Raw genomic sequence first — 10,744 nt, 5'->3', positions numbered from 1 at the left:
TGCTGTGAGCAAGGTCCCCAGGGAAGGCCACTTCGGGATCCAAGTGGAACAAGTTGTCTTCTTGGTATCAGGTTTGCGAAGAGACCCCCTGTCCATGGACATCTTCATGTGACTTGTCCACAGCCGCGTGACAGTGGAGGCCCAGGGCAGCCTCCGGATCACAGAGGGAGTGCGCCCAGCCCAGCCAGAGGTCCAGGGACCCGCAGGAGAGGTCTGGGGACAGCTCAGCAGAGTGACGCATCCTTCGCCCTCCGCTGCCCGCGGGAGGGGGCGGGCCGGAGTGTCGGGGGAGGCCAGGGAACTACTCGCTTTTCCACACGGTGGAAACATCACTGCCGGACTGGCAGCGCATCACCTGCAAGGTCACTCCGACGGCTGGGTGGCGGGTGGCGGTGGTTTTCCAGCCTTTTCCTTCGGGCCTGATCCACAACCCGGTTCCGGAGGCTCTGGTGGGGCCGAGGTCGGTCAGGGACACATCGGCAAAGCTCCACTTGCGGTGGGTCCACGTGCTGGACAAGGACACCGTCAGCCCCAAGAGACGTGCTTGCCGCTGCGGGGGTGGGGACACCAGGCAGCGCGTGAGTGGGCTCGGAGGACAGGGACGGGGACGGGGACGGGGGCGGCGCGACCCGCGGCGGGGGCGCGTGCAGAGCGGCCTGCGCCCTCGGGGACGCTCACTGCTTGGCCGAGTCGCTCGGGTTCACGGGCACGCACCTGCGCTGCTTCACCTTCTGGAGTTTTCTGAGTCGGAAGGGCGGGTCCAGGCCGGGGCACTCAGCTCCGCGAGGACGGAGGTGACGCGCTGGGCCTGGCAGAAGGCGCAGGACGGGAAGGACTCCTCCTCCTCCTCCTCCTCCTCCTCCACGTGCCGCCGGATGTTAGGAGTCGCCCTGGCCCGGCAGAGCGGGGGAGGACGGCGGCTGCCCCAGCCCTGCTCGCCACCGCCTGCCGCAGCGGCTGCATCCTGCACCAGTCACTCTTGAGGTACTTGCTCTCGGTGACCACCAGGGCCTCCTGGCTGGAGGCCAGCACCTCCTGATCCGGTGCTGCCATCGCTCCGAGTTGTCGCTGCTGCCGTCCTTGGAAGGCGAGGGGATGGCGCCCGCAGGCCGGTTCTCCCGGGCTCCCGCCACCCTCGCCAGCACGGCCACCAGGAACAAGGACAGGAGAAGCCTCCGAACATCCTGCAACGAGAAGAATAGTCAGAGGGGTTGGTTGGAATGGACGATGGAGTGCGCGATCCGCGGTTTTCCTTTTAGTGCTGTAGAGTTGTTTTATTTCGAGAAGAGACAGGCGGGGCGGGGCTGACTACTGGTTGCCCAGCGGCAGGTGGAGGCGAGAAGTGACTAAATAGTACATTTGTGTACTGCTGTTGATGGCACCCAGATAATGCCCCAAGACAAGGAGAGGGACAAAATGGTCAGCAAGTAATTTATAATACAGTTAGGAAACACACACATGTTGAACAATCACAGAATTGCAAAGCAAATGCTGTCAAGAGATAGCTCGAGCCAGTTTGCAGAAGTACCAATAATAGTTAATAACCAACATTTACTGTGTTTTAGTATGTTCTAGGTGATAGATATTTCATTTGATCCTAAAAACAGCCTGAAGTGGGAGGTGGTATTATTATCCTTACTCTATAATGAAGGAAACTGAGGCCCACAGAGGTTGAGTTATTTGCCCAAGGTCACACGACCACTGAGCAATGGCCCAGGATTTAAAGCCAGGCATCTACCTCCGGAGCCATCAAAATTAACCACTAGACATGGATATGATTAGAAAAATTAATAAGTAAAAAGTAGAAGGAAGGTGGGTGTGGTTCGCAAGTTTCTTAAAGACGAGTATTCAGGCTAGAAATGGACACAGACTAGGAAAATTGTTGCGTCTCTGCTTAGCATGACTTATAAGTAATATATAACATTTAGCACGGGACATCTGCACACAGATATTCAAATCATTCAATGAGTCATAAATTAGATTCTCATAGTGAAAACCAATTCCTGGTAGTGAACAGAGACATTTTCCAGGTTGCATTAAAACTGTCTGATGCCAATGCAAAGCTTGCTTACAGGAATGTATTATATTTTCAGTCTTTGTGTTAGGACACTATCACACGAGTTCAACGGGGATGGGAATCGCAGAGCAATGAGTCTTACTCTGTCTCAAATGTGTCTTGTAGGAGGCAAACCAAAGTCTGACTAAAGGGAAAGATGGACTTCAAAGTTTAATTCCCACTTTCAATGTTTGTAGTTTCTTGAGTGGCCTCAAGGCACACTAGCAGTTACCCAGCAACAGAGATGACAACCGTCTCGTCTCACAGCTGTAGCTCCCGACACAGCTGTTGTCATCAGCATCGTCTTCATGTTTATTCACTCCCTCTCTGTGTATTTACCACTTACAGAACTGAATAAACTCCCATTCCTTTTACATACACCCCCTAAAGTGGACATGCAACAATAATCTCCCTATATGTCACTATATAGTTATAATAGCGAATATTAGTTATAATATTATATTAATCAGCCCAAAGTATAGAGAATGACTAAAATTTAATATTAAGCATGTTGAATTCCTCAAATTGTTAATAAATGTCATAAATTTATCCATGCTAATGTTAGTAGCACCTATTTATTAGTTCTCAAAGCACATCAGACACTGATAGCTTCCCTTCTTGTATGAACCTATTTAATTATCAGAGTTCTATGAAGTAGGTTCTACTGTTTTCTGCATTTTATGGATGAGGACTGGTTATACGATCTTGGCAATGAGAGATTGCCAAGATCATATAACCAGTAGCATGTAAAATACTTAAATCCAGGCATCCTGGCTGTGAATCTGAGCTGCGGGTGAGCACCGCTGCCTCTTGGCTAAAAACAGCAGCAATGGCCTAGGTTCGCACAGTCGTGGTCCTGCCAGCAACAACGTCTGAATCGCCTGCGGTGCTTTAGAATGCAGACTCCAGGGTCCACCCCAAAGCACTCTGAATCAGGAGGTTGGGTGAGATCTGAGATCTGCATTTTTAAGAATTGTCTCAGGTAACTTTGATGAACACCAGTGACCCCAAATGACAGTGAGGGTGCAAAGCAAAAGCATCGGGTCTGCCCGGAGAGGGAACAGGAAGAGCATAGAAAGTGACAACTAAGCGGGTCCCTTAAAATCCTAATGGGATTCCTTAGGATGATGACACTGGCAAAAGCACGGGAGTTAGGTCACAGAGATGACAACGGGCAGTTGAGAGCAGAGAGCGGGGACAAAAAGAAAGTTTTTTTTCTCTCTCTCTTTTTTTTTTTTAAAACAGTTTGTCCAACACAATTATTGCACTTTTAAGGCCTAGTTTTTAGAAGGCTCTTCTCATTCCTCCTTAGTTCCACACACGAGGTGTCATATGAAAATGGCCACGCTTCCAGCTGGCTCGTGGCAAGTGTCGAGTATTGGACACGCTCAGCTTACACAGCTTATTATATTTGCGGAATGACTTGTGATCTCAGTAGCCTCTTAAAAAGAAAGTATTTTGGTTCCATTTTAATGATTTCCAAAATTATTAACATCCTGGGTAAACACAACCAAGAGTTTGCGAGTCCCAGCCAGGAAAGATTGACAGAGTCAGCCGGGTCCTCAAATCCTGGTTCCAGGAACAGCTTCCCACGCGGGGTGGACGGGCTCAGAAATGCGTGCGGCCACTCAGCAGGTCCGCCTCGTCGTCGGAGAGAACGTGCTCAGACTCATTTGGGACCAAAGCTCCTATAGTCAACAGTAGTAGATGCGGCGGTTTAACAACATGCGTCCTTTGAACGCTTTCAAACTTTTCAAAGCATCACCTTTAAAAGTTGTGTCTCCCAGGAACCTAAGAAGAAAAGTAAACCTCCAATTTTCAGGAAAGGGAAGAGAGGCTGCTGAAATCTAGATGACTGGGACCACCTCAGGCTCTTCTATCCTTTCCTGTGTCTCCTTTCTTTCCTCCTTCACACCCAGCAGCAGTAACGTGGCATCTCAGTGTCCAAACAGGCAAACAGGCCAGAGGCATTCTGCCCTGGTGTCTATGAGGCTGCAGCCTCTTTTCTTCAGGGCGTTAAAGCAATGAAGCCAAGCTCCTCCTCTGCCGGCCCTTGGTGGCGTAGGGTTCCTGGGGGAGAGAACAAACGTGCATGCCTCTGTCTCCAGTTCACCAACTGTCCCTGTGTGCATACGTCACCGGGCCCCTCCAGGACCTGAATTTAGTACTTTAGCATCCTGCTCTGTCCTGAATCACTTTGCTACTCAGAAAAATGGTTGGCGTACAATTAACTTTTCAAGAATGTTGTGACAACTGCCAGGAACGACAGCATGAGGATACTTCATTTTACTCTCACATCTTGTAGTTGGCTTCTAGCAGAAGAAACTCATAAATAAATGCTGTTGGTTTTATGAACCATCCTTCTGGCCTGGCGATGTTGTCACTTGGCAAGGGGTGTCAGGACTGTGAATGCTGATGGCCTGAGCAGACTGGGTTGGCCAAAGCTGGTGGTGCAGAGAGAGAGGCGGTGGAAGTGTTTTTCTCTTAAGTGAACGCCCTTGGGCCTGGCCATGGTAGATACCAGAACAGGGGCTGCAGAGGCCAAAGCAGTCGAGTATCTAGGCAGCTAAAGCATCCCAGGGCCCTTCTATCAGCCCTTCTTAGAAGTGTCAAGACCTGAAGAGGGTTCTGCCAACAGGAGCTTGAGCAATACAGTTTCCTGATTTCTAGGAAAGGCTACAGCAGTGCTGAGTCATCCTTCCTGACAGGTGAACGCAAGTGACCAAAGGCCAAGGGTACAGCTAAGCTGATGAGCTCCCTCCCAGGGTGACCTTACTGAGTTGTAGAAGTCAGGTCAAGGCAGTACGGGGCTATGCAGGAATGGGGATCGGGATGGGGCTGAGACATTTTCTGTGACCTAAGAATTCCCGGGCATCCTTGGAAGGTTGAAGGGAGGCTCCCAGGGCTGAATATTGATAGGCACACCTGGCATAAACTTGCTGTCACCACCAAAGTGAAGAAAGACTCAAACAGAAACCTCCAAAGCAAAATCCCCAACAATGTTAAACTTCAGAGATTATTTTTACGAGTTCTAATACTGCCACAGCCTCCGCTACTAAAGATACTGCATTGATGATTTGGGTTCTTAGACTGGGACAGTAATGGTCTATCTGCCCAAATAACTCTCTAGAAAAAGATCCGGATGTTCCCTGGCCCCAGCATCACCCTTGTAGCCTAAGATGGCTTGTCTGCTGAAACCACTTACCTCTAGAAACCGTAAACTGAGGCAAACCATGGCCCACGGATCAAACCCAACCTGAGGTCTGTTTTTGTAAATAAAGCTGTATTGGAACATAGCCACACCCCTTCATTTATGTTTTGTCCAAGGCTGCCTTGTCTCAAAAGCAGAGTGGGTGAGTAGTGGAGACAGTGACCTAACACCTGCAGTCTAAAATATGGACTTTCTGTCCATTTACAGAAAACCAGTGCCAAGTCCTGCTCCAGACTTTTTCTATCTGATTTAGTCATCACCTTCCCTTTACTGCTGGGCTCTTTTGCCAGAACAGGAGCTTTCAATTTTAACATGTATAACTATGAAATATTTCAAATGTAGAGCAAGACAGAGAATATAACACACCCTATGTACTCAACAGCAAGATGAAAACAGTGTTGATAGTTCTCATTTTTATTTTGCAATCTTTCAATTTTGCAAAAAAATAATATAGAGACTGTTAAAATATCATTCTGTTCTCATCGCTTCTCATACCCTCCGTGACATGACCAGCATCCTAAAGTCAGTCTATATCATCCCTGTTGATGTTTTCAGTGTGTATGTTTTGTGTATGAGAGTCTGTTTGTATGTGTGTAATTCATTTTTTCCTAAACAGTACCACACTCTTCTTTTGCAACTTTTCTATCCAAAAAGAATGTGTTTGAGATCATCTGCACATGGATATTTGTAGGAGTCTCTACTCTCCACTGCTGAATATGAAACACAGTCAATCCATTCATCTTCCTGAGGAACAGTTGGGTTCCTTCTACTTTTTCACTATTGCTAATAGGCCTGCACTGAATATTTCTGTATGTGTTTATTTATGTCCATCTGTTAAGAGTTATTCTAGAGGAAACACCAAGAAGTGGAAATGCCGGGTCATAGGATCTGTATCACTTGAGCTTGACTAAGTTTTGCCAAGTTGCTTTCCGAGTGCTTGTACCAGCCTCCTCTGCCCTGGGTAACACGTGAGTCCCTGCTACAGCACATACCTCTAACACTCGGTGTTACCAGATTTATTACTCTTTGCCTACCTGAAACATTTGAAGTGGCATCTTATGATTATTTTAATTCGTGTCTCTCTGATTACATGGGGTTGTATACTAAGCTCAAATGCAGCCATCTTGTGACTGAAAAAGAATGATTGCAACTTATTCTGAATGAGAGAAATTAAAATATTAGGAAAGGAAAAATAAGAAGTTCTAACAGTAAATCTTCTGAACTGTCATAAAAAGAATAGGAAGTGGCTCACAATTTCAAAGCAGAGAGATCAGGGGATCCCAAATGACTCAGAAGTTTGAAATCCAAATGGATTCATTGACTTTTCCAAGTGACATTTTCTGAATGGAACATTGACTATCATTTTGTTCCAGGAGAAGCTTCATTTCATCTGGAAAAATTATATTATTATTATTTTTTTAAAGAACGTTTTCTATTTCCAAAGAAGAAATGATATTATCATTACTTACTTTGACTCTGGATAGCCAGTGTATCATTAGGGAATTTATAATCGAAGTTCTAAGTCTTTGAAGGAATGGTTGGGATAAGTTCAAAATAGGAAATATAACACTGTGGCAAGATTGTGGCAAAGCCTTAAATTAAATAAGGAAATGGATGGGAAAGATCTTTGAAAGCTGTGGGTTTACCCACATATAGGTTGTTTCTCTCTAGGTCACATCCACTGGGGAATTGGAGGGAGAACATGGTTTCTGGGCCCTGAGCTGGCCATGCTGTGACCCTATGTGACTCACTCCCAGGCTTCTCCGGGTTCCCCATTTGTAAAATGGTGTTAATGGCACTTGCCACCCGCTGTCTTGTGTTGCTGTCATGAGGAATGTGGCACTGAAATCAAGTCATAATCCAAGAACTCTCTGAGCAAAAAGAACCATGAGTTTTATTTGAAGGGAAGGAAGAAATTATGAGCCACCCATTAAAGATTTTATAGCCACTGACATTGTTCTCTGCAGCCATTAGGCAGCACCTAACTTTTTTTCAAATAAAGATTTTAGACTGTTGCCCAAGTCACCAATGATACTGCAGGGATTCTGCACTCTCCAGTCCCCTTCCTCCACCTTTCTAGAACAGCACTGTGTGTTCAAGGAAAGCTATGATAGCAGGCTTCCCCTTTCCTGGGAGCAGAGAATAGATTTTCTGTCTATGTATATATAATAGACAAAATAAGTTAGTGAGGCCTGTCTAAATGATTTGAGCAAAATCAAAAACATTCTGCCCATGTACTCCATCAATTTTTCCTGTTCACTCTTACTTCCAGCTACTTCATTATTCTCATTGTGTGACAGTTCATAGGCATGGTGGCAAAGCCCATAATAAAGTCTGACAAAACTATGCACTGTCATCCCTTTGTTCTTCCTCTAGAATTCAAGAGAAAATATCTTTTTCCTCTTTCAATCTCAGTCTTTCAATCTCTTTTCTTGATTTTTCTTTCTCTGTTCTCCTCTTAAAGATGGATCTTCCTCAAGGATTTCTCATAACCCTGTCTTCTCATTGCTGGTATTTCTACCAAGAATTATATTCATGCCTATGACTTCACCTACCAGCACTCTGCTCATGACTCCCAGACCCTATACTCAACTGCCTAGCAAACATTCCCCAAATGTCCCGCAGGCACCCCAAATTCTGTATGTTCCAAATCTCGCCATAATTTCCCACACATCTGCTCTCCTCTGATGGATCCTGTCTCAATGAAGAGTACAACATTTATCCTTTCACCTAAGCCAGAGAGCTGAGAGTTCAGGCAGACTCTGTTAATTTACTACCTGAGAGTCAATATCCCATTTTTCCTTTCTAACAGAACCACAATTTTGTCCAGGTATTGAGTTTCAAGTTCTTCATAGACTTTTCTACACACAATGCAGTTGAAAGTTGGTTGGTCCAACCCAATTGATCATCCTACTCTTCTTGTAAGTGATTGATTCAGGCATGGGCAATAATGCAACTGTGGTGTAAGATCCAGTCTCCTGGGAAAGGGTTTTATTCCCCGACAAGAAGAGACACACCAGGAGAAATGGCTGTTCTGGTTTTGATTGTGTTTATGCAAGGATTGTGTTTATGCAAGGATTGGATGACTGAGGCTATGGCAGCCTCCATAAGGGTGGGCACATGGGATGAAAGTCAAATCTTTGCAGGGTAGACCCCAAATGGAAAGCAACTGGGTTCTTGAGTATGTTTTTAAGCCATTGAACTAAGCATTCCTGGAACTGCTTACCCTTGGACTTCATGTTTGTGAGTTAAACTCATTAGTATTTAAAGCACTTTTGTTGAGTTACTGGAGAGTATCCTAGCTTATCTTCTAACATATTAAATCCATCAACAAGACCTCATTGTCTTCCCTGCCTCATTTTTTTTTTTTTTTTGGAGACAGAGTCTCCCTCTGTCACCTGGGCTAGAGTGGTGGTGTCGTCATAGCTCACAGCAACCTCAAAATACTGGGCTGAGGTGATCCTCCTGCCTCAGCCTCCAGAGTAGCTGGGACTACAGGCACACACCACCATACCTGGCTAATTTTTTTCTATTTTTTTTTTTTGTAGTATAGACAGGGTCTCAATCTTGCTCAGGCTGGTCTCAAACTCCTGACCTCAAGTGATCCTCTTGCCTCAGCCTCTCAGAGTGCTAGGATTACAGGCATGAGCCACCACATCTGACCCCTGCCTGAAATGTTTCTCTGACCACTGTTAGTCATTTAGATTTCATTCCAATGCTGTTTCCTTTGTGAAACCTGCAGGTTTCCTCTGCCTCTCACTTTTGCCATTGACATACCTGACTGCCTTGCTGTAGCCAGTGGACGCCGTGTAGCCACTGGGAGCCATGTAGCTCCATGTAGCTCCACATAGGGAGCCATGTCTGCTCCCTACTGTGGTGTCAGAAATTGGAGGAAGACACCTGTATTCAATCTTTGTTTAAAGTGATTTATGGTGGGTCTAGAGAATAGTTTTGAACGTTTATTTTTTTATTTTTATTTTTTTGAGACACAGTCTTGCTCTATTGCCGGGGCTAGAGTGCTGTGGCATCAGCCTAGCTCACGGCAACCTCAAACTCCTGGGCTCAAGCCATCCTCCTGCCTCAGCCTCCCAAGTAGCTGGGACTACAGGCATGTGCCACCATGCCCGGCTAATTTTTTCTATATATTTTTTAGTTGTCTGGTTAATTTCTTTCTATTTTTAGTAGAGACGGGGTCTCGCTCTTGCTCAGACTGGTCTCGAACTCCTGACCTCGAGTGATCCTCCTGCCTCGGCCTCCCAGAGTGCTAGGATTACAGGCATGAGTCACCGTGCCCGGCCTAGTTTTGAATGTTTATTAAGGTATGAATGAATGAAAGACTGGATGATTGAATATGTTTTACCTACACTGGCAGAGATGTGATTTTTTTTTTTATTTTTAAAAACTATCAATAAGAGCTTAAAACTGGGTTAACTTTTCAGTAGGTGTGATACTTTCAGTAGGTGTGAGCCTTTCATCATAATGATTTAATACACATCTAGGCTCAAAATTCGAAGTAAACATAAGGATTAAAAATGGAATATTTGAAAAAATCAAACGAACCATTGCGTATGATTCAGCAACAATAATTTTTGCAGGTCCTTATCTTCCTTCTCTTCCCCAGGTTGTCTGCTCCTCTTTATTTCTTCAACCACCAACTCAATACTCTTTCCTATCTCTCATCTTAACTAGGCCAGCAATTCTCTGTGGTAAATGGTCTTCAAACTAGCATACGTCTAACCCTGGGGGTTACAGACAGGCTTTCCAAGGAGTGTGTGTTCAAGTGTAGTATTAGAGGAATCAGTGTATAAACCCTCAACCTCTGTGTGTTCCTTCGCTTCCAAGAGATCTGCTTGGGAAGGTGCCCACCATGGGACAAACAGGTTCTCCTTTCCTGCCTCGTTCGTGTTCTCTTCTTTCGCTTTACAAAAGAGAGGGGCAGCTGCCATCCCACCCACTCTTATGGGGGTGTACAACCTGAGATACGACAAAGGCTTTAGGGTGCAAAGCAAAGGGACAATTCTAAGCATTGTTACCCTCACTAAAAAGTAAATGACAAATAAATCTTTTTGCTAGTCAAGTCGTTTCTAATAATTTGCTTGAAATCAAAATTGAAAAAGAATCTAATTACATTCACAGGTGATATCTCATCAATGATCTATATGTGATTTTTCACATGTAAGTTTGAAGGATTTTAAGAAATCAAGACATTGCTCTTAGGAAAACACATTTCTATGCCTATAATCCCAGTGCTTTGGAAAGCCAAGGTGGGAGGATCGCTTGAGGCCAGGAGTTCAAGACCAGCCTGGCAACATAGTGAGACCCCTGTCTCTACAAAAAACTGAAAAAAAAAAAAAAAAAAGGTCAGGTGTGATGACACACACCTGTAGTCCTAAGTATTGGGGAGGCTGAGGCAGAAGGCTTGTTTCAGCCCAGGTGTTTGAGGTTGCACTGAGCATTATCGCACCAGTGCATCCAGT

The 10,744-nt window shown here is 45.4% G+C and overlaps 1 pseudogene; it reads right to left on the bottom strand.

Moving 5' to 3' along the window:
* Positions 1-674: 674 nt before the first annotated feature.
* Positions 675-9,116, bottom strand: LOC123626878 (annotated as a pseudogene).
* Between the last annotated feature and the right edge of the window lie 1,628 nt (positions 9,117-10,744).

Source organism: Lemur catta, chromosome 23, assembly GCF_020740605.2.
Source record: "Lemur catta isolate mLemCat1 chromosome 23, mLemCat1.pri, whole genome shotgun sequence".
Classification (NCBI taxonomy): domain Eukaryota; kingdom Metazoa; phylum Chordata; class Mammalia; order Primates; family Lemuridae; genus Lemur; species Lemur catta.
Note: the sequence above shows the minus strand (reverse complement) of the source record. Positions and strands in the feature narration are given on the sequence as shown.